The sequence below is a fragment of the Balaenoptera borealis genome (assembly GCF_965194805.1).
Source record: "Balaenoptera borealis genome assembly, chromosome: 2".
In the NCBI taxonomy this organism is placed as follows: domain Eukaryota; kingdom Metazoa; phylum Chordata; class Mammalia; order Artiodactyla; family Balaenopteridae; genus Balaenoptera; species Balaenoptera borealis.
Window position 1 is genome coordinate 68,112,533 of NC_138867.1, and position 20,426 is coordinate 68,132,958.

The 20,426-nt window shown below is 41.1% G+C and overlaps 1 pseudogene across 1 annotated transcript; it reads right to left on the bottom strand.

Moving 5' to 3' along the window:
- Positions 1 to 1,302: 1,302 nt before the first annotated feature.
- Positions 1,303 to 16,104, bottom strand: LOC309622486 (small ribosomal subunit protein uS19 pseudogene; annotated as a pseudogene). Its single transcript has one exon. The product of its transcript is annotated as a small ribosomal subunit protein uS19 pseudogene (transcript).
- Between the last annotated feature and the right edge of the window lie 4,322 nt (positions 16,105 to 20,426).

The window sequence follows — 20,426 nt, forward strand, 5'->3', positions numbered from 1 at the left end:
GAAATATTATCCACCCATCCTACTAATTGTCTACACATTTTTTTTTAAACTAGGAGTCTAAGAGTCATCCTGGACTCCTAAGTTATGCCCATATTCAGTCAAGAACCAAATTCTATTAATTCCACCTCCAAAAGTTTCTCATATTATCATCTTCCACAATATCTCATATAGTATCACTGTCTCTAGATGCATCACTTTCAAAATGATCTTTTAAACTACAGAGTATTTTTTCAAATGTGCAATCAGAGCTTGGTGTTCTACAGCTCAAAATTCTCCAGAAGCTATTGTTTACAAAATAAAATTAATTTTACATGCATAGCAAAATGCTTTGGGGGGAAAAAACTGTTATAGATATTATGTGCTTGAGAATGGAGGAACTGATTTAGAAATCTTAAGTAAATCAACAATTAAATTTAAATAATTTAAGTTTTAATCAATTAAATTTAAATTTTAGGGGTTTTTTTCTAATTAGATCAGTTTGGCTTCCTGTTCAGTCTCTGATGAAAAGTCAGGTTCCCCTTGTAGCAACTGTGTACAAGGTAAAAATGGAAGACCAGAAATGTTCTCTAACTTAATGGGACAGAGGGTTTACCCGTCCAGATACACTCTCCACCCTTCTCCTCCAGCTTTGTGCCCTGGGAGATTGACACCCATCTCCACATAGCCCTCTCTACCTCTTATTCCCTACTGCTCTCTCACGTTGACCCTTCAGGACTGAGGGAGTAAGAGCTCTCCACTATTACTGGTCCATGGGTACTGCACTATAAATTGTGATTTCTTTAAGCTGCCCATCTGTATATTAAATAGTCCTTTTGTTAAACTCTCTTCATTTTACCCAGTTTGATTGTGTCGTTTCCTACTGGATTCCTGACTGACAAAGTGTTTTTAGATGCAGCGCTTCAGGGAAATTATGGAAGTAACCCAGTCCCTATCAATCACAGGATGGGCATGCTACATTACAGTCTGGAAGCGACCACGTTGGTTCTCTTGGTTTCTTTTTTTTTTTTTTTTAATTTATTTATTTATTTATTTATGGCTGTGTTGGGTCTTCCTTTCTGTGCGAGGGCTTTCTCTAGTTGCGGCAAGTGGGGGCCACTCTTCATCGCGGTGTGCGGGCCTCTCACTATCACGGCCTCTCTTGTTGCGGAGCACAGGCTCCAGACACGCAGGCTCAGTAATTGTGGCTCACGGGCCTAGTTGCTCCGCGGCATGTGGGATCTTCCCAGACTAGGGCTCGAACCCGTGTCCCCTGCATTGGCAGGCAGATTCTCATCCACTGCGCCACCAGGGAAGCCCCTCTTGGTTTCTTTCATAGCATCTTACTGTGGGCTTTTATGAGGTTATATCTTTAGTCCTTCCTTACAGCTACTAAAAGCTAAACATGTGATTGTTGCAACTGCCAGCCATTTTTCTGCCTCAGCTATGCATAAACATAGCCACGCTGCAGACTGCTTGGTCCTAAGGCTGTGTTCTCTGGCTTGATTTCCAAAATTAAATGTGATACTTCTCAGCTTGAAATCACAGTCAAGTTCAGTAATCAATGCTTGTCTTATAATAAGGAGCAAAGAAAAGAGTAGGTGTCAAGGTTTACATGCGCATAGCTTTCTCTGAGATTAAACCCCTAATATTTTTGAAGTTTTATGACCACACATGGGGAAAGTGGGAAGAGAAAGGAAGGGAGACTGGTATTTTAAAGCTGCCAGACCATTTTGTTTCTCTGGATAGAGGTCTGCTTCTGTCTTTCAGAGAAGTTTTTTTCTCCCTTTGTTTTTGGAGGAGCCATTCCAGGGGGGTCTGTAAGTTATACAAGTTTAAGACCAAGCTCCTACTTTGGAATGAATTGGTAAAAGGAGAAGCTGAGTTGCTCTGCATTAAAAAGTGGATGTTATCTTCTCATGCAAAGTGTTGTATTTTTAGAGTAAATTTTTACTTTGAGAAATATTCTGTTTACCTTCTCTAGGGTCTTGATTCCAAGGAGTGGAAAATTATTGCAGAAGGGCCTTCCTGTGTCGAGGAGGGAAGCTAGTTTCAGCAACCTTGTAGTAGATGTGCTGAAATTAAGAAAAACAGGTCTCCACCTGTGGAGGGGCCTGTAAACTCTGGAAGTAGTCGATAAACTGCACAGTTCTGAGTTATTTAGCTGTGTTAGAATTCTTTACATTTCCTCACGTCCTCAGCATAGTTTTCTTAAGTTAGGGCTTAACTGAGCTTTTCAGAATTAAGGGATAGGCCATCCCCTCCTATGGGAAGAGTGGAGAGGTAAAGGGATCAACAGCAGCCTTAGAAAGCCAAGTACAGATGGCGTGATGGGATCTAGAGTCATGTGCCTGGTACCAGAAGGCTGGCTGGGGTCAGAATGAAATGCCAGGTGGATTTATGGGATTGGGCAGTGTGCCGGGAACATCTGGTGGAAGGAATCTGCTAAAATGTTTAAATTTTTTGTCAAATAGCAAGTGGTCTTGGAAATATTGTTTGAGCACTAAAGGGAAGTACAATTTCTTAAAACTAAATGTGGGAACATCTGTTTACATAGGCTTTTTTATAAGTAATATCATTGTGTAATATGTGGCGATACTTATACTTTTACCATGGAGTCTCTTCTACCTTAAGATGTGAGGTGAATTAACAGATTCTTTGATTTTGCATAACGATATGTAGGGCAAAATGAGTAATTTGGGAATTTAAAAATGAACACATATGCAAGAAAAAAAAGTAACCCAGTAAAATGAATAGAAGAAAATTAGCTAAGTAATTCCAGAATAATGAGAGTAATAAAACAATACTATGCTTTTGGATAAGGATTTAGGAAAGGAAGAAGACTTGCTGGGAGTTTGGAGGTTGTACTAATCTAGGCAGAGACAAAACATGTCATTAAAAAGCAGGCATTGGGATTTGGTGATGCTCTGATTATGAAAGAGGATAAAAGAAAAATATTAATTATAGCATTTTGAGTACAGCATTAGGGAAAATAGAAATGCTACAAAGCATTCACGCTAAAGAGAGAAGACAGTTTACCTGGAAAACCAAGCAATATTTGAAGCTCACTAACAATGGGCAAATCTCAGTTGCTTGGGGGTTTCTGATTGTATAAGAATGAAAAATGAAATCATTTAGAATGATTTTTAATTAACTGAGGCCTTGAACACAAAGATACCAGTCCTGTCCATCCAAAGGAGGAGGCTCAGGATGGAGACTAGACCAAAGGATGAGAGATGCTGAAGTTACCCAGCATAAATGGACCACTGTGCAAAAGCTGGAAAATATGCATCCAAGCCGAAAACCGTGTGGGCAAGTAATGTTTGTTGAATCATTTCCTGAATCGTAATTCTCATTTTTAGATGCCATGAAAACACTTTTACGTATTTGTTGAATTATGTCATTGCTCTTTCATTGTTCTTAATTTATTACCTAAGTAATCCCTGCTCATTGTAAATGCATTGGAGAATTCAGAAAAGCACAAATAGGAAAATAAATGTTCAAGAGAATATTTGCTTGAGGTCACTATTTTTTACCCATACCGCCCCAAAGAGTGCTCAATAACTATGTGTTGAAGGTACTATTTACTGGGTGCCAGTCACTCTCATAAGCGAATTGCCATCTGTCTTCTTTCATGGGAATGTAAGCTCCGTAAGTACAGGGACTCCTCTGTCTTGATCATCACCATGTTCCTAACACCTGCAATAGTGCCTGGCATGCAGCAGGCACTCAATAAATATTTGCTAAATGAATGACTAAATCACCTCTCTTAATATTCATGTCGATTTTACTGTCATTCCTATTTCCTGGTGGAGATACAGAGGCCCAGGGAGATTATACTGGCAGCCCCAAGTCTCCTAGTGCATACTCTCGGATGTGCACCCAGAAAGCCTGACTCAGGAACTCATTAATACATTTGGCCGATACGCCTCAGATAGAGGGGGAGCCTGTTGAAACTAAGGTCAGTGGGATGAGTTAACAACGCCATACTGAAACCAAGACAGAAATCCCTTGTCTCCTTGCCTCAGGTACCACCAAGAGCCTGTTACATTCATTGAGCAGTTCTATTAACCAGCAGCATCAGAAGCTAAGGACAGAAAAAGAAAAATGTGAAGCCGTTTCTCTCTGTCTCTCACCACTCTTTGCTCCAGAAATATGCCATCCACTGTTGTCTGTCACCTAAGTTAGTGGCTGGCTGAATGGTTTAGCAGATGAGAAACTGTTGGGATTTCTAGAAAATCACGTGAATGTTTGGAAAAATGCAGCTGCAATTTGTATCTGTCTAAGTCTGCAGAGTCATGCAGAGTCAGAGGGAATGTCAGTGTCATTTCATGCTAGATGTCAGTCCGTTGTGACCTTCACTGTTGCCTCTTTAACCAAAGTAAATATTTGCCGTTAGAACAGAACCAGAAGTTGCTTTCCAGCAATATGTGAACAAATCTCCATGCAGCCATTTAACTTGATCCTGGAGATCAAGAAATTATTGCATGAAATTTGCAGATACAGCCATGTTACAGCATTCACAGTAGTCACTGATATGTTTTATCATGTGTCCTGAGAATGTTTATGTATGTGAATATGTGAATTTTTGAAGTGAATGTCGAGATTAAATAAAATACCCAACTTACTGCTTCAAAGAGAATGTAGCAGAAAAAATATGAAAATAATGTGCTCCAAATTTTCATAACCCTTAAAAATTTACTAAGATTTAGGGTACAGATTTAAAAGTACACATTTATTCATTTGTGCACTCACTTTTACATTCATTCAACAGATATTTTTTTGAGCAGGAACTATACTCCAGGAACTACTCTATTTAATTTCTTAGATTCATTTCGGACTTTATTATGTTGTTCTGACAATAGCACAAGGCTCTTCTGGTTTTTAGAAGTTACTCCCGACAAATGAAAATTTTCAGCTTTCCAGAAATAAATTGAGAACAGCCTACACCTATACTGACACACTGAAAATATATATGATCGGCCTCAGGATTAAAGACGTTTCAGAGTAAAGCAAGCTGTGTTGGCAGCTAGAAGTAGCCTGTGAGTTCAGAATGGAAATAAGTGTTTGGGGCTAGGGAGGAAGATTTGTATCTAAGCAACAAGTAGTTTGTAATAATTCCGTGATAAATAAGGACCTTCGTCTTGAATACGTTGCTTCAAATATTTCTTTTAAGCTCATGTCTTCTGCCATATTGTAAGGAGATTTACAGTGTACTGACATGGTGCCAAACAATGTTTTGGCTGAACTTTCTGTTCTTATGTCTCCCAGTTCATTGTTTGGGAGTTGGGAACTGAATACTTATGCTCCAAGTGGATGGCAGAGCCCCCTGCATATCCTGAAAGCCACTGAAAGGTCCTGAGTTGACCCTGCAGAAGGTGCCTTCAGGGGGAGGAGTCATTATCAGACCACAGGCACTAGAGGCAGATTAGGTGTGGTAGAAAGTAGATCCGCCTGAAATCAGAAGGCGTAGGATCAGACCCCAGCACCTCCATCTCCCATCTACGAGGCTTCTTGAGACTTGGTCCTTATGGGACTCAGTTTGCTCACACAGTGTTGCTGGCTCCTAACTGGTGTTTAGGATTTGGTGATGTCCGATACACCATGAAGAGATTATTCTTACGAATCAAGTGTTATGAATACATTTCTACGGGGAATTTTGGTTTAGCTGAAAACTGAGGCAAAGGTTTTTTCTTTGTTTTTTCCAGGTGAGGAAGTGAGAGGACAGGGACCTACCCCATCCATGTCTACCCCATGAGGCATAAGCTGAAGGCTCTGTTTTTATTAGAGACTCTGACATCAAGGCTTATGCAGTGCTGTGCTTTAGGGACAAAACAAGCCCATAGTTAGGGGGAGAAAAGCAGAGAAAGTTGAGTGGCTGCAGGCCAGGCAGCAGTGGGAATGTTGAGACACGTCAAAAGAACCAGAGGCAACTTTGGGAGCTAGGGATGTTGTGAGGCCCTCTGAGCCACAGCCAGAAGCAGGAGTCAGACAATTTTAGTTATTTCAGCCAATGTGATTCCCTCTGAAGCTGTTCTAGTGAAAAGGGCAGGAGAGGAGGCCACTGGTAGCAGAAGAGCCCTTCTTACTGTGAAAGCTTATTCCAAACCATGACAGAAGAGCTCTCTGTGTTAAAAGGGGGAGAACCAGGAGCTGCCTGTTCAGCACACCAGGTATCTATATATATTTTTTTTACAGCTCCTCCCAGTGGTTCCGATTTGCAGCCGAGGCTGGAACCAGTGTCTTAGAGTAGCGCTTCTCAAACTTGAATGCGCCTGCAAATCACCTGGGGACTTTGTTAAAATGCAGATTCTGCTTCGGAAGGTCCAAGATGGGTCTGGGGTTCTAACAAGCTCCTAAGTGATGTTGATTTTGCTGGAAGATAAAACACACTTTTAATAGTAAGAGCTTGGAGCGCTGGTTCTCCTACTTTAGCGGGCATCAAAGTCTGCCAGAGTCCTTATTAAAACACAGATAGTCGTGCCCAGCTCCCAGTTTCCAATTCAGTTGATCCAGGGTAGGGCCTGATAATTTGCATTCCTAATAAGTTCACAGGCAACGTAGCTCTGGACATGATCATGTACGGCAGTGGTTCTCAAACCTGCCATAGCTGGGAAACTTACAAAGCATACTCAGGCGAGGCCCTCCACCCTTCCCAAGCCTCCCCACCTCCCCAAACCCTGCTCTCACAGAATCTGTTCTAAAGCCCCCTGGGTGATCCTAACGTGCCCTCAGGTTGGAGAACCGTTGATAGAAGGCTTCATGGGTCACATAAAGGCTTCAGATTTTATTCTAAATATAATACCATGTACTAGTTGGCTCTGCTTTTAGAAATAATTTGTGACTGGATATAAAGGTGTTTGAAGGCAGATCACTGATGAAATCCTGACAACTGAACTACATGCCTTTATCTCGAAAGGTGAATGAGTAATCTCTGTGAGGCAGACACTATCTTCACTATCTCTTTTATTACAAATAAGGGAGACTCAGAAAGGTTAATCAGGTGACTCTTTAATTCCTGTGGAGATATATATTAAAAGGTACACAAATTGGTTAATTTTGAAATCTACTCATGCCAAACTGGCTCTGTAGATTTGCTCCCACTTTCTATTAACTTTGGTCTATTCCATTATGTGTTATGTAGCAGAAGCTAATTGCTGGGGGCCTGTAATTTGAAGTGACAGGTAATTGAAACTTGGGTTCTGTAGGAATATCTGTGTAATGCATAATACATTATTAAACACGAATTATTTAAAGCACAAGTGAAGCCAGTTGAAGTCATCTCCAGCAGTTGGTGGTTCATAATAAAATTGAAACTACAAATAATTAGCATGGGTCCAAAAAAACTCATTTCAAGTTGGCCTGCAAAAATTATTTTTCATCATTTGATATTAATTATGACATGCTAATATGTCTAATTTTATTTGGCCCATCTACATTCACCTCATGTACTCAGAATGAAAAGCAGAACAAAGCTCTAAATCCAAGAAAGAAAGAAAATGATCTATCCCGCACTTCTATTAATATTTAATCTTCTTTACTGGATTAATACTCTGAGGTTGCCAACACAAACCTCAGTGGAAATGGTGATTCTTTTGAAAGAATATGAAATCAGATTTTAGCTTCAAATGGAATATTATTATCTTATAAAATTTGATCACTTGATTTTTTTCTAAATGGAGAAAAGCCTGATTAGAACAATGGGATGTGTATCACCAGTAGTTCATATATTACACAGTAAATATAATAAATATGTAACATATAAATAATATTTAACATAATATATAATAAATAGGTACATATAATATAAAATACCTAGCTCTACATGTATCTATATACTTTCCTTCCTGGTCTTTGCTTCTGAAATTGTCCATCTGAAGCTTTGGATCCTGCAGTAGCATCACTTATAATGATGCTTGTAAAAGAGTAGACAAAATGTGCAGATTTCAAAAAGTATAGTCAAAGTAATAGCTATTGATGAACGTACCACTGTGCACTGCAGAAAGCCTCCAGAATCATGCAGTGTGCATTTCTCCAGTACAAATAATGCCATACTGCTATGAAAATAACAGCTCTGACTTCCTCTGCCACCTGTCTGCAACTTGGGGCATTGGCAATAATATCCACTTCTAGCCCATTTTACCATCTTTGTGGGATCTTTAAAACCCTAACCATCAGTATTTAGTTTTCTACAAGAGCAGCAATCTCTAAGGCTAGTTATCTTTGTAATGAAAACAAACTTACCATCGGTGTAAATATTTATAGTTATAAATATAGCTAGAACCTACAGACCTTTCTGACCCCAGGTCTTTCTTGTTGGCGATCCATAAGTAAATAAATAAATAACAAAATCTCTTCCTAGTCCAATCCTTACAAAAAAAAAGGCAAGATTTTCCTAAGGTCCTCTGGCCACGGAAGACACAACGGCTGTGTTTTATGCCAGGTACATTTGATCCAGCTGATCAGTCATTTAAACTCCTCCTGTAAACACTTCATTCACATGACTTCCAGGAATCACATTAACTTGGTTTTCTTCTACTCCTTGGGCATCTCTCTTGCTGGTCCCTCCACATCTTTTCTATTTATACTCTTTCTCTTGTTGATCTCATCCAGTCTTGTGACCGTAAAGGCCATATACGTTTATGACTCAGCCTGGATATTTCCCTTGAATTCCAGACTTATATGGCCAATTGCCTACCCTACATCTCCACTTAACTGTCAACAGATATCTCAAATTTAACATGTCCAAATACAAATCCCTGTTCTTCCCTCCTTCTTCATCCAAGGAAGAAACAGAGCACTGTAAGGAAGAGTAACAGAGGGGGGAGGGTATTTACTTTTGATGGAATGGGAAGACCACCCTAAGGAGGTGACATTTAAGCTGAGGGGAGGTCTGAAGGATGAGAAAAAAACCAGGAAAGCAAAATATAAATCTGGGGTGGGGAGGGCATTTCAGGGAAAGAAAATCTTATGTGAAGACCCTGAAGGAGTAAAGAACATGGCATATTTGAGAAACCAAAAGAAAGCCCATGTGACTGAAGTGAGAGATTGGCAGTTATTTCCTGTAGGTTCTACAGTATCTGTAATGGTTAAGAGAGGAGTCCTAGAGCTGGATTCCTGAGGTCAAATCCAGGTTTTGCCCCTTAACAGCTTGTAATATTTGACAAGTTAATTTACTCTGTGCCTTAGTTTCCTCATCTCCTAAAATGGGGATATTTATAGTGCCTACCCTATATGGTAGTTGTGTTATCAATGAGTCATTGCATGAGAGTACTTAGAACAGCATCTGCAATGTAGCCTATATTTTAGTATAAATGGGAACATCTATTTTGAATTCAATTACTTCTCCCCACATCTAGAACTGCCACTCTGGTCCACCATCATTTCTGGCCCTCCTCCTAAAACTGCCTTCCGTTTGGTCTCTAGGTATTTACTCTTTAACCCAATACAATCCATTCTCCAACAGAAGTCAGGGTGATCTTTCTTTAAGGGGCGTCTATGTCTTTATTGGCCCACAGGCTGCGTGAGGGGGATGAAGCGGGAGGAGTGGGGGGCCCTGAGGCCAGGCAGCCGTGTTTCACGGGCTTGTACGTGATGGAGAACTCGCCTAGGTAGAAGCGGATCATCGCAGGGTTGATTTCCACCTGGCTGAAGGTCTGGCCGTTGTGAACCCACCACGCTGCCCCGCATCTCGGGCGAGATAATCACCTCGAGCAGGGGCGTCTTTTCCACCTGGCGCTTCTCCGTGGGCGGTGCCTCCTCTCCGGCCTGCGCAGGCGCAGCAAGTGCGGCTTCCTCCGCAGGCCAGGTCTCAGCGGCGCGCGCTGTGCAGCTGCAGCCGCCGCTCCTAGGACGGATGTCCGGCAACTGGTCGAGGTCCACGCCGAGGCAGGTGAACTTGCGGAAGGTCCGCTTCTTCTTCGGTTCCACTTCGGCCATTTTGTTGGTGTTGCGATAAGCCAGGGTGAGTTATTTTTTATAGAAATGTAATCGTGTCGCTTACCTGCTCAAAACTTTCCTAGATTTAAAGCAGATTCATTGAGAATAAAATACGAAGGTTTTCCATGGCCCTCAAGGCTTTCCGTGCTCTGACTCTTCCCTGCCATCCTAGACTCATTTTCTGCCAGGATTCCCTTCACTCTCTCTGTTTTCTGTCTCGTTCTCATTCTCATCTCCTGGCCTTTATATGTCATGTTTTCTGTATCTAGAATGTTCTTTCTCTAGCTCTCCACGCCTTATTTTTCAGGTCTCTGCTCAAATGTCCTCTTAAAAATGACTTTCCTGATTATCACATCTACACAGGCACATGCTTTGTCTTCGGTCCCTATGAAGCATTTACTATTTTATCTTTTACTTTATACTCTTCATCAGCTGAAATTTTATTACTTATTTCGTTACTTGTTTCTTGCTTGTCTCCCTTACTTAGCCCTCAGTGTTTGTAACTGTAACATACTGGAGACTCAGTACCTATTTGTTGAATGAGGGGATGCTTTTCCATATTCTGGAAAATTAAAGAAGAATGAGGATATTTGCTTGGAGTTTGTGAATTAGTTCCACTTGTCAGAGATTCAGATGGAAAGGCATTTTTTGTTTTTGTTTTTGTTTTAGTTGCCTCACCTGTTTCTCTATCAAGGATTGTGGTCTGGTGCTGCCTGTTGTTCAGTATCTGAAAACCATTGTTTTTCTATAGCTTATCTGTTTGTTTTTGTTTAAAACACAAAAAGTAAATCTGGTCTCCATTTCTCTATCTTGGCGGGAACTAAACAATTGCACGTATATGATTTTTATGACTCCAAATGGTTGTTTGTACTTTGTATGGACTTTTACAAATGGAGAGCATTTTACATAAAGGCAATTCATGCAGATCATTGTGTCCTTTCTCCATTTGTCTCCAGGTTCTTAATACCTAAGTCACTGTGCTGCCATCTTGGGACACCATGCATGATAATGGAAGTTCTATGAATACAAATTTAGAAGGGTCTGATAGCATTTCCTTAGTTTTTTTCCCTAGAGCTTATCTCTGTATGTCATATCTAGTTGGTTGAAGAGCCAGGGCAGATCCCAGAGGAGATGTTTCTGGGAGACCCATAATCCGAGATGTGACTGAACCCTACATGGTGCTTTGAACAATTCTTGCTTATTTTTCACTAAACCAGATAGGTTGTTTCAAATCTGAATGCTAGAAAAGGGAACACGCTAAGCTAATATCTGCAAGAATTTAGTTGTTCTAAGAGTCAACCCAAGACGTTTATTGTAAGAAGAGGTCCCGCCTCCCCATCTTGGAGATATGTTTAAATAATAAAATTGAATGTATGTGGAAATTTATTCAATAGGTCTATACTTGGAAATCTGGATTACGATTCAAAACAATAAGAAATATTTTCTATAGAAAAATCAGGCTTCTATTACATGGATTTCTAGGCAGAATATTTCAACTTAAATATCCTGGGATTGCCTTTCTACAAACTGAGAAGTGGATAATTAGATATGAATTAATCAACTCACACTTATAATTTCTATTTTCATTTCAAACAAAACAAATTTTCTCCATCAGTTAAAAGGCTGAAAATGGGTGATTTTATTACAGCATAGAAAATTCTGTGTTATTTAATCCTTTGTGTAGTGAAAGGGAAACACGAAAAAGAACTTTGAAAATGACTTTGCTGTTGGTAATTGTTCTGATGTGTGGTGCCAATTTCTGCATTCAGACCTGGTGTGAAGCCCAGAAGTTGTGTATGGTTACTCTTAATGTATTTTTATTATAATAGAAATAAGGCATGAAGAACATAATGATACCCTGGAAGGAGGGAAAAAACTAATTTAGAATGAACAACCAGTTCTGACACAAATGAGGGATATCAAGTAGTGAATTTTTTATAATGTAACTTGAGTTTAGATGTAAATATAGCATTGAAAGTTAGTGTTCCACACTACTAGGTTAACCCTAAGGGCTTGACATCAATGTCTAGCTTTTAGGGGCTAACTTTTAACTTGGATTAAAAGCTTTGTTGAAGTATTGATATTTTGGTTAATGAGTTGTTTGGAAGACTTTACTTATGAAAATCTCATTCACCAGAAGTCTCTGGGAGACACTTGCTATTTGTTGGGTAGGAAAGAGAGGGACGATTATGACAAGGAAGGAAAGGAAAAATGATTTTCTCAGTCAGACTTACATGGACCAGTCCCCAAATGATAGGTCCAAATTGCCCTGAAAATATTTCCATGACACTGGAACAAAATGTGAATTACGTGCATTTATTCAAGAAATGTATAAATATATGATATGCAGGAACTATGCTTCAGTCTTTCTTCTAGATATTTTGAAAACATCAGTGAACAACAAAAAAATCCCCATAATTCCTGCCCTCTTAGAGCTTAGGCCCTATTAGGGGACAGACACACAATAAAAATAAACATAACTGAATATATTACAAAGTAGAGAAAGTGAAAACAACATTGGGAAAAGTAATAGTAAGTGGAGTGGGGGCAGGAAAACTGAATGCGTTGTCAATGATGTCTGAGTAGGTCTCATGCAAAATGTAATATTTGATCAAAAACTTGGAGGAGATGAGGTCCTCGGCTAAAATGATATCAGAAGAAATAGTGGTTCCAAGGGAGGGGTCAGTACAAAGGCTCTAAGATGGGAGATTCCTTGAAGTCGGTAGGAAACAGCAAGAATGGTGTGCACAGAGTAGAATGAGCAGAGGGGAGGAAAAGATATTATCTCAGAGAGATAACAGGGAGCTAGACCTTTGGGTTTTACTCTGAGGAACGAGATCCACTGTGTGAGTCTACTCACCTACCGGTTCTTCAAAGATTCTATCCCAGGAGACCCATTTTGTTCTGCAGGTCTAAAATTAATTATGTACATCGGTCACTATGACTGAAGCTGGACTGCTTCCGGTTCCAAGCACCAACCACTGTCTTCCCTCCCAGAGCATCAGCATCGTCACTTACTTTACATTAAGGAGCGATAAGTCAACAGTACTTAACCAGTTGATGAAGAAGTCAGTAGCAAAGAGAGCTTCATAAATTGCCACAGTCAAATTTCTTTTTGCAATGAGCTAGGATGTGGGTCAGCAAACTTTTTCCTGTAAAGGGGCAAATTGTAAATACTTTTGGCTTTGCTGGCCATATGGTGTCTGTTGCACATACTCAGCTCTGCCCCGCTGATGCAAAAGCAGCAATAGATAATGTGTAAACAAATATGCACAGCTGGGTTCCATAAAACATTTATTTACAAAACCAAGTGGTGGGCTAGATTTGGGCTGCAGGCTCTAGTTTGTTTTCCCTTATGATAGAGCACAGGGAATGTATTAGCTTTAGAGGGCAGGGCATTAGCTGAGGGGGGATGCAGCATGGTGCAGGAGAAAGAGCAGTCATTAAAGTCTGGACTCATATAGACCTGTCCTTCAAGCTCAACTCTTCTACTTACCCAGTGCATGTAGCAGGTGTTATGGGGTGAATGTTTGTGTCCCACCCCATGCAGGGCTCCTTTTCTGAATTTCTGTCTCAGAAATCTGTTTCTGGAGTGTCCTGCCCTTGCAAGACAGCCACTGTCTACTTAGGCCCTATTTCCCCATGCTTGAATGTGGAAAACTACCTCAGAGGAAAATCCAGGGGGGACGTGGAGCTCACCTTCTATGCTTCCTTCGCTCAAGGATTCCAGCACCTATATTGCTGGTTCTTCAGTGTCAAGCAGTTGTTTGGTATATTTTATCCAGTTCTCATAATGGCCTCAGCCGTAGCATTAATCCAGTACAAGATACTCTGCCATGGCCAGAACTGGCTCCCCTTTACGCTTCAACTTACTGGAATATAATTTCCATCCCACTACCCCGTGGGAACTGCTCTTGCTAGAGTCACCAATGACTTCCATGGTCCTACTCCAGTGGATTCTTTTTAGGCCTTATCCTGTTCCATCTCTTAGTAGCATTTGACACAGTTGACCACTTTCTGTCTTTGGCTTTCATACCATACACTCTTGGTATTCCTTCTACCTCTGTGGCCATTTTTTCTCAGTCTCCTTCATTGACTTAATTCTCCTTTACTTAGCCTTTAATGTTGGAGTTCCCCAGGCCCTCTGATAGGATGAGTCTTAAGGGCTTTTTTCTCCTCGCTGTACGCCCCCTGTGTAGGTGATCTCATTCAAATCTGATGATTGCCATAATATGCTGGAAACTTTAAAATTCATATTTCCAGCCCAGGCCCCACTTCTAAGCTTCACAACTTAGATCTAATGGCAAACTTGAGAGCTCCACTTGGATGCCTTACAAGGTTTCCAAATTTAGCATGTCTAAAATGGAACTATTTTCGTGCTGTATGCTGACCTCCCTCTCCCGAGTTCACCATCTTAGCACAGGGCATCCTTCACCCCTCTCCACCCTGTAACTCTTGCCAGGCACTTGGGAATAACCCTTGATTCTTCCCTTGCACTTTAATCCACCAGGTTTCAGTAGCTCATCTTTTGATGAAACTTTCAACATTATGAGAATCCATCTCTTTGCTGGCTGATGACCTTAGTTTGCTTTGTCCTGGGCCAAGTGCATTGTTCTGGAGCCGTCGGAGTCTTTTTTTTATTAGGGTATGTGAGGGTATAGGGGCTGCAAACCCTGAAATCTCACTGTATGGCAGCATGGGATATATACAGATATTCATAGGCAAGACCAAAGTCATCAAATAAAGACTAATGTATGTTCTCTATGCTTTGTTTAAGACATTTAGCACATTTATGGTTAGTTTTTAAATAATCTGTAGGAAATTTTAGAAATTTGGAGGCTAATTTTCTGTAGATTCTGTAAGGCTCGCCTTATGGAAAATAGTCTTCATCTAACAGAACTGTATTTACAATTTGTGGAACTGCTGCTAGCTAGATTGGCTTTCAATTTATATTACACAGGCTGAAATTTTAGGGTTTTTTTAGTTGTGGATAACTGGGGGTTTTAGATGTCTGCAGGCCATGTAGTCTATTAAATGTCTTGAAAATTAAAATGCGTATTAGAAAGAACAATATGTTTTAACTAATGAGAAATGGTCTAAGTAAAATGGTACTCATATTTTATATATTTTCTTCAGAACCCCTAGTCACAGCACAGTACCCACTGACCGTGAGTGACCTTGGGTATGTCACTTACCTCACGTATAAAATGGTGATGGTAATAGTGTCTGTCTCATCGGTTGCTATGAAGCTTAAGGGACTTAGTGTTTATAAAGCGCCTAGAACAGTGCCTGGCCTAGGACAAACATGATAACCACTTGTTCAAGTAAATTAAAGTATTCCTAGCTTCTCCTTTTTAGTTTCTCTATTGTTTTGTGAAAGAACTAAGGAGTCAGGAACCCTGGATTCTTACCTCAGAGGTGTTATTGCTTAGCCTTGTGGCCTATGTGCCGCTTAGTGTCCCTTAGCTTTGATTCTGCATCTGTAACATGATAAGTAACACTTACTGGGTACTATTTTTGTGCCAAGTACTCCATGAAGCACTTGACCTACATCATCTCATTTAATTCTCACAACTACCTCAAGATAGGTGGTAAAATAATAACTTTCGTTTCATCTGAGACTTGGAAAAGATAACAACTTGCCTGAAGTCGCACAGCTGGTAAATGTGGCATCGGGCAGCTTGTCCATCTCCAGAGCACAAAGCTCTGACCTCCGCTCTGAGATCCTGAGCCTCGCTCCTCATTCTCCCCCCGTGGCTGCTTGTTTCTTACAGAGCTTTTAGGCATTGAAAAGCAGCCCAGGTTTCATCCAGGCCTCTGCCTCTGCAAACTGTCTGCAGTTTTGTCCATGGGAGGAGTCCTGGAGATTGTCTCCGTGTCGGAGCCAGACTTACCCCTTGTCTCCTGGAGCAGGCTGGGGTCCAGCCCACTTCAGCAGCTCACTAATTCTCTCCGGAGATGAATAGTGGGAGCCTGGCTGGGCCTTTGTTCCCTGGCTTTTGGTTCTTCTCTGTCATTGCTTTCTTTCCAGGATGCATTTGCAGTTAGAACAAAGAAATCATGCAGGCCCGAAGCCCTGTGCTGCTTCTTTGGCGTTTTTCTTCTCTGAACCAGGTCCTGGTTTCCATTGGCAACCGTGTAACTTGATCCCCCACAAAGCAGTTCTCCCTGTAGTGTTAGCATTTCCAAACTGAATCCCTTGTCAATATAATTGTTTGTGGTCCAGAATCCAGATCGTCCTTACAGTGGCCATCAGGAGACAATATGTATGTCTGTTTGTTGTTTAATACTTTTGTGACCCTAATGGTCAGAGGAGCGGGCCAGGAAGGAAGGAGGCATCACAAGGGTAGAGTGTCCTCAGACCGGCAGAATCTTGCGATTCCTCTTAAGCCACACTGTGTGTAGGGGGATGGGGGAAGGCTTCATCTGTTCCTCCACTCAGGACCAGTAGAATCATTAAATGTCACCGCTAGAAAGGATCATAGACCATATCCCAGCCACCGTGCAGATGAAGAAATCAAGACCATTATTAGTGGCTACTTGCCTTGCTCAAGGTCTCACGTCACCTTAACATCGGACTGGGACCAGCCTTCCTGACACCAGTGCTCTTAACCCTGTGTGGTGTCACCTCCTCCACACCAAACTCGTGTGTAGCAGGGACGGATCCCAGACCACAGATTCAGGTGTGCAGTGGGTTGAATTGTGTCTCCTCAAAGAGAAGGGACCCTGGTATCTGTGAATATAAATGTATTTAGAAATAGGGTCTTTTCAGATGTAATCAAGTTAAGATAAGTTCCTATTGATTAGTGTGGATCCTGAATCCAGTGGCTGATACCCTTAGAAGAATAAGAGAGGGCACCCAGGGAAACGCACCAAGAGTAGGCCACGTGAAGACGGAGGCAGAGACTGGAGTGACGCAGGACTGCCAAGACCTGCCAGCAAGCACTAGAAGCTGGGAAGAGGCAAGGGCCGGCGTCTCCCCTAGAGTCTTGGTGGGGAGGACGGGCCTGCTGCCACCTTCATTTCGTGCTTCTAGCCTCCAGAACGGAGAGATTAAATTTCTGTTTCTGCAAGCCACCCATTTTGTGGTAACTCGTTGTGGCAGTCCTAGGAAACTACTACAAGGTGACTATTAAATATAATTTTATTTTTCTGTAATTCAGCATGACGTTTATTTTGTCCTTCAGTTCTGCCAGGGGGTAAACACTTAAACCCAGGCAATTGAGGTTCCTCCCACCTCCCAGGGTTGTGCCTAAACTACAAGTTGGGCCCATCTGCCCAACCCAGTTGTCTGGGAACATGCCTTGTTTCCGTGCCCATGGCCTCTACAGCTCTGATGGCTCCAGCAGCTTCCAGAACACCGCAAGGCACAACAGTCTCAGACAGGCAGTTTGCACTCATGTAAGCCTGGTTGAGGTGGTCTGGACATTTCTGCAGGAGTGCTTCTTTGTCGCTGACTCAGCCAGGGTAAAAAGCTTCAGGGCCCCTCTTTCCAAGACCCACCTGTTTCTGTTCTCTCATCTGTACCCCAGCTCTGCAGTCATGGAAAAATAATTATACCCACTTCGCTCTACCTCATTTCTTGGCACTCTTGCTATGCTCATTATCGATGCCTCGATCCTCTAACTTCCTTACCTAGACTTTTGGGGTACAAAAGCCCAGATATTTGCTGGGTCTTTCAGCTTTCTGTCTGCCCACATGCCTCCCCTGAGGCAGTGAACCCAGAATATCTACTATAGGGGAGGGGGGAGCAAGGAAAGTGGAAAATAGCAGTGGAAAAACAAAGAACGTTAGCTGGTTTATCAAAACTATTATCTGGATGAATGTCATATGGAAGAAAAATGTACTCCTGAAGCCAAAGAGACATGAAATCAGATGCCAACAATGCTACTTTCTAGCTGTAAATAGAGCAAGTTATATTTAGTCTCTCTGAGCCCTTGCACTCTCACTTACCAAAATAGGGAATTAAAGACCTACCTTCTGGAGTTGTGAGGATTAAATTTAGTGAGATAATATATGCAAAGTCGTAGTACTTCTATTTAGCAAAAGCACAAAGAGGCTACCAACTAGCCAAGCCAACATTGTCACAGAAATGACTTAAGAGTGGGTCAGTGTCCCAGTTCTTTCCTAAGCAACCAGCATCCATGAAGACACCAGCTATTTAGCCTGAAGATTCATTCTGTTGTGGCCTCCCACTACTAAACAAGATGCCTCTACGGAGGCTGGCCAGCTGCTTAATTGTCTTTCTTGTGCTAAGGAATAGCCTGAGGATAGGAGCTAGATTTTCAGTTCTTCCCTATCATCATCATTTTCAGGCTTTGGTGCACTTTGTTTTTTGTGCTTTCCTGAATCCAGATAAATACTCTGCAGACAGACAAATGCCTTATATTTTAATCCACTTGGCTCTTAAACTGGAACACTGCTGAACTCTTGTGGGGAATGAGGAGCGCTCTGGTGTTTTTTCAGGAGTTGGAGAAATCCAGCAGAGCCCTGCTGATGTCAGTTTTTCTTTTCTGGCTACGAAGTTGTCATGCAGGTGCAGAGCCACTAGATGTCACAAGTGGGGAACTGTTGTGCCCTGCTCCCTGTGGTTTCTCCTGCAAGGAGAGATGGTGATGTACTATAATCCTTCTTTTTAAAAAATTGTTCTAAAAGACTTAATTTTTTTAGGGCAGTTTTAGGTTGATAACGAAATTGAGAGGAAGGTCAGGAGTTTCCCATATACCCGCTGTCCCCAAACATACCTGGCTTCCCCTATTATCAACATCACTCACCAGAATGGTACTTTTTTTTTTTTTTTAATCAAGGATGAACCCACACTGACACATCATTATCGCCAAAAGTCCATAGTTTACCTTAGAGTTTACTCTTGTTGTTGTGTATTCTATAGGTTTAGACAAATGTATAATAACACATATCCATCATTATACTATCGTTACTATGGTCTGAATGTTTGTGTTATCCTCCCAAATTCATATGTTGAAATCCTAACCTTCAAAGGTGATGCTTTTAGTAGGTGGGGCCCTTGAGAGCTGGTTAGGTCATGAAGGTGGAGCTCTCATGAATGGGATGAGTGCTCTTATAAAGAGCTCCCTAGCCCCTTTTGCTATGTCAGGATATAAGGAGAAGTCAGCCACTCAGAAGGGTGCCCTCGCCCTACCACACTGGCACCCTGATCTCAGTCTTCTAGCCCTCAGAACTGTGAGAAATAAATTTCTTTTGTTTATAAGCTACCCAGTCTGTAATATTTTGTTTTGGCAGCCTGAATGGACTGACGCAATCATACAGACTATTTTCACTGCCCTAGAAATCCTTTGTGCTCTATCTACTTATCTCTTCTCCATTTCCCTCGCCCCTGGCAACCACTTATCTTTTTACTGTGCTATAGTTCTGCCTTTTCCAGAGTGTCAGTATAGTTGGATTTATACAGTATTGTAGCCTTTTCAGATTGGCTTCTTTTGCTTATTAATAAGGTTACTGCACGTCTTTTCATGGCTCAATAGTTCATTTCATTTTATCACTGAATAATAGTTCATTGTCTGGATGTGTCATAGTTTATCCATTGACCTACTAAAGGACATCTTGATTATTTCCAAGTTTTGGCAATTATGAATGAAGCTGCTATAAGCGTCCATGTGTAGGTTTTTGTGTGGACAGGAGTATTCAACTCCTTTGGGTAAATACTAAAGTGCGTGACTGCTAGACCATTGGTAAGAGTATGTTTAGTTTTGTAAGAAGCTGCCAAACTGTCTTCCCAAGTGGCTGTACCATTTTCCATTCCCACCAGCAATGAATGAGAGTTTCTGTTGCTCTACATCCTTGACAGCATTTGGTGTTGTGAGCGTCCTGGGTTTTGGCCATTCTAATAGATGTATAGTGGTAACTCACGATTGTTTTAATTTGCATTTCCCTGATGCCATATGATGTTGAGCATTTTTTCATATGCTTATTGCTATCTGTATATCTTCTTTGGTGAGGTGTCTGTTAAGGTCTCTGGCCTATTTTAAAAATCAGGTTGTTTGTTTTTTTTTATTATTGAGTTTTACGAGTTCTTTGTATATTTTGAATTAAAGCCTTTTATCAGATGTGTCTCTTGTAAATATTTTCTTTAGTCTGTGGCTTGTCTTCTCATTCTTTTAATATTGTCTTTCACAGAGCAGAACTTTTAAATTATAATAAAGTCCAGGTTAGCAATTATTTCTCTCATGGATCATGTCTTTTGTGTTGCATCTAAAAAAGCATCACCATACCCAATGTCATCTGGGTTTTCTCCTATATTATCTATTAGGAGTTTCATAGTTTTGCGTTTTACATTTAGGTCTGTGATCCATTTTTGAGTTAATTTTTGTGAAGTTGTGAGGTCTGTGTGTAGATTCAGTTTTTGCATGTGGCTGTCCAGTTGTTCCAGCACCATTTGTTGAAGAGACTACCTTGCTCCATTTTATCACCTGTGCTCCTTTGTCAAAGATCAGTTACCTGTATTTATGGGTGTCTATTTCTGGAATCTGTTC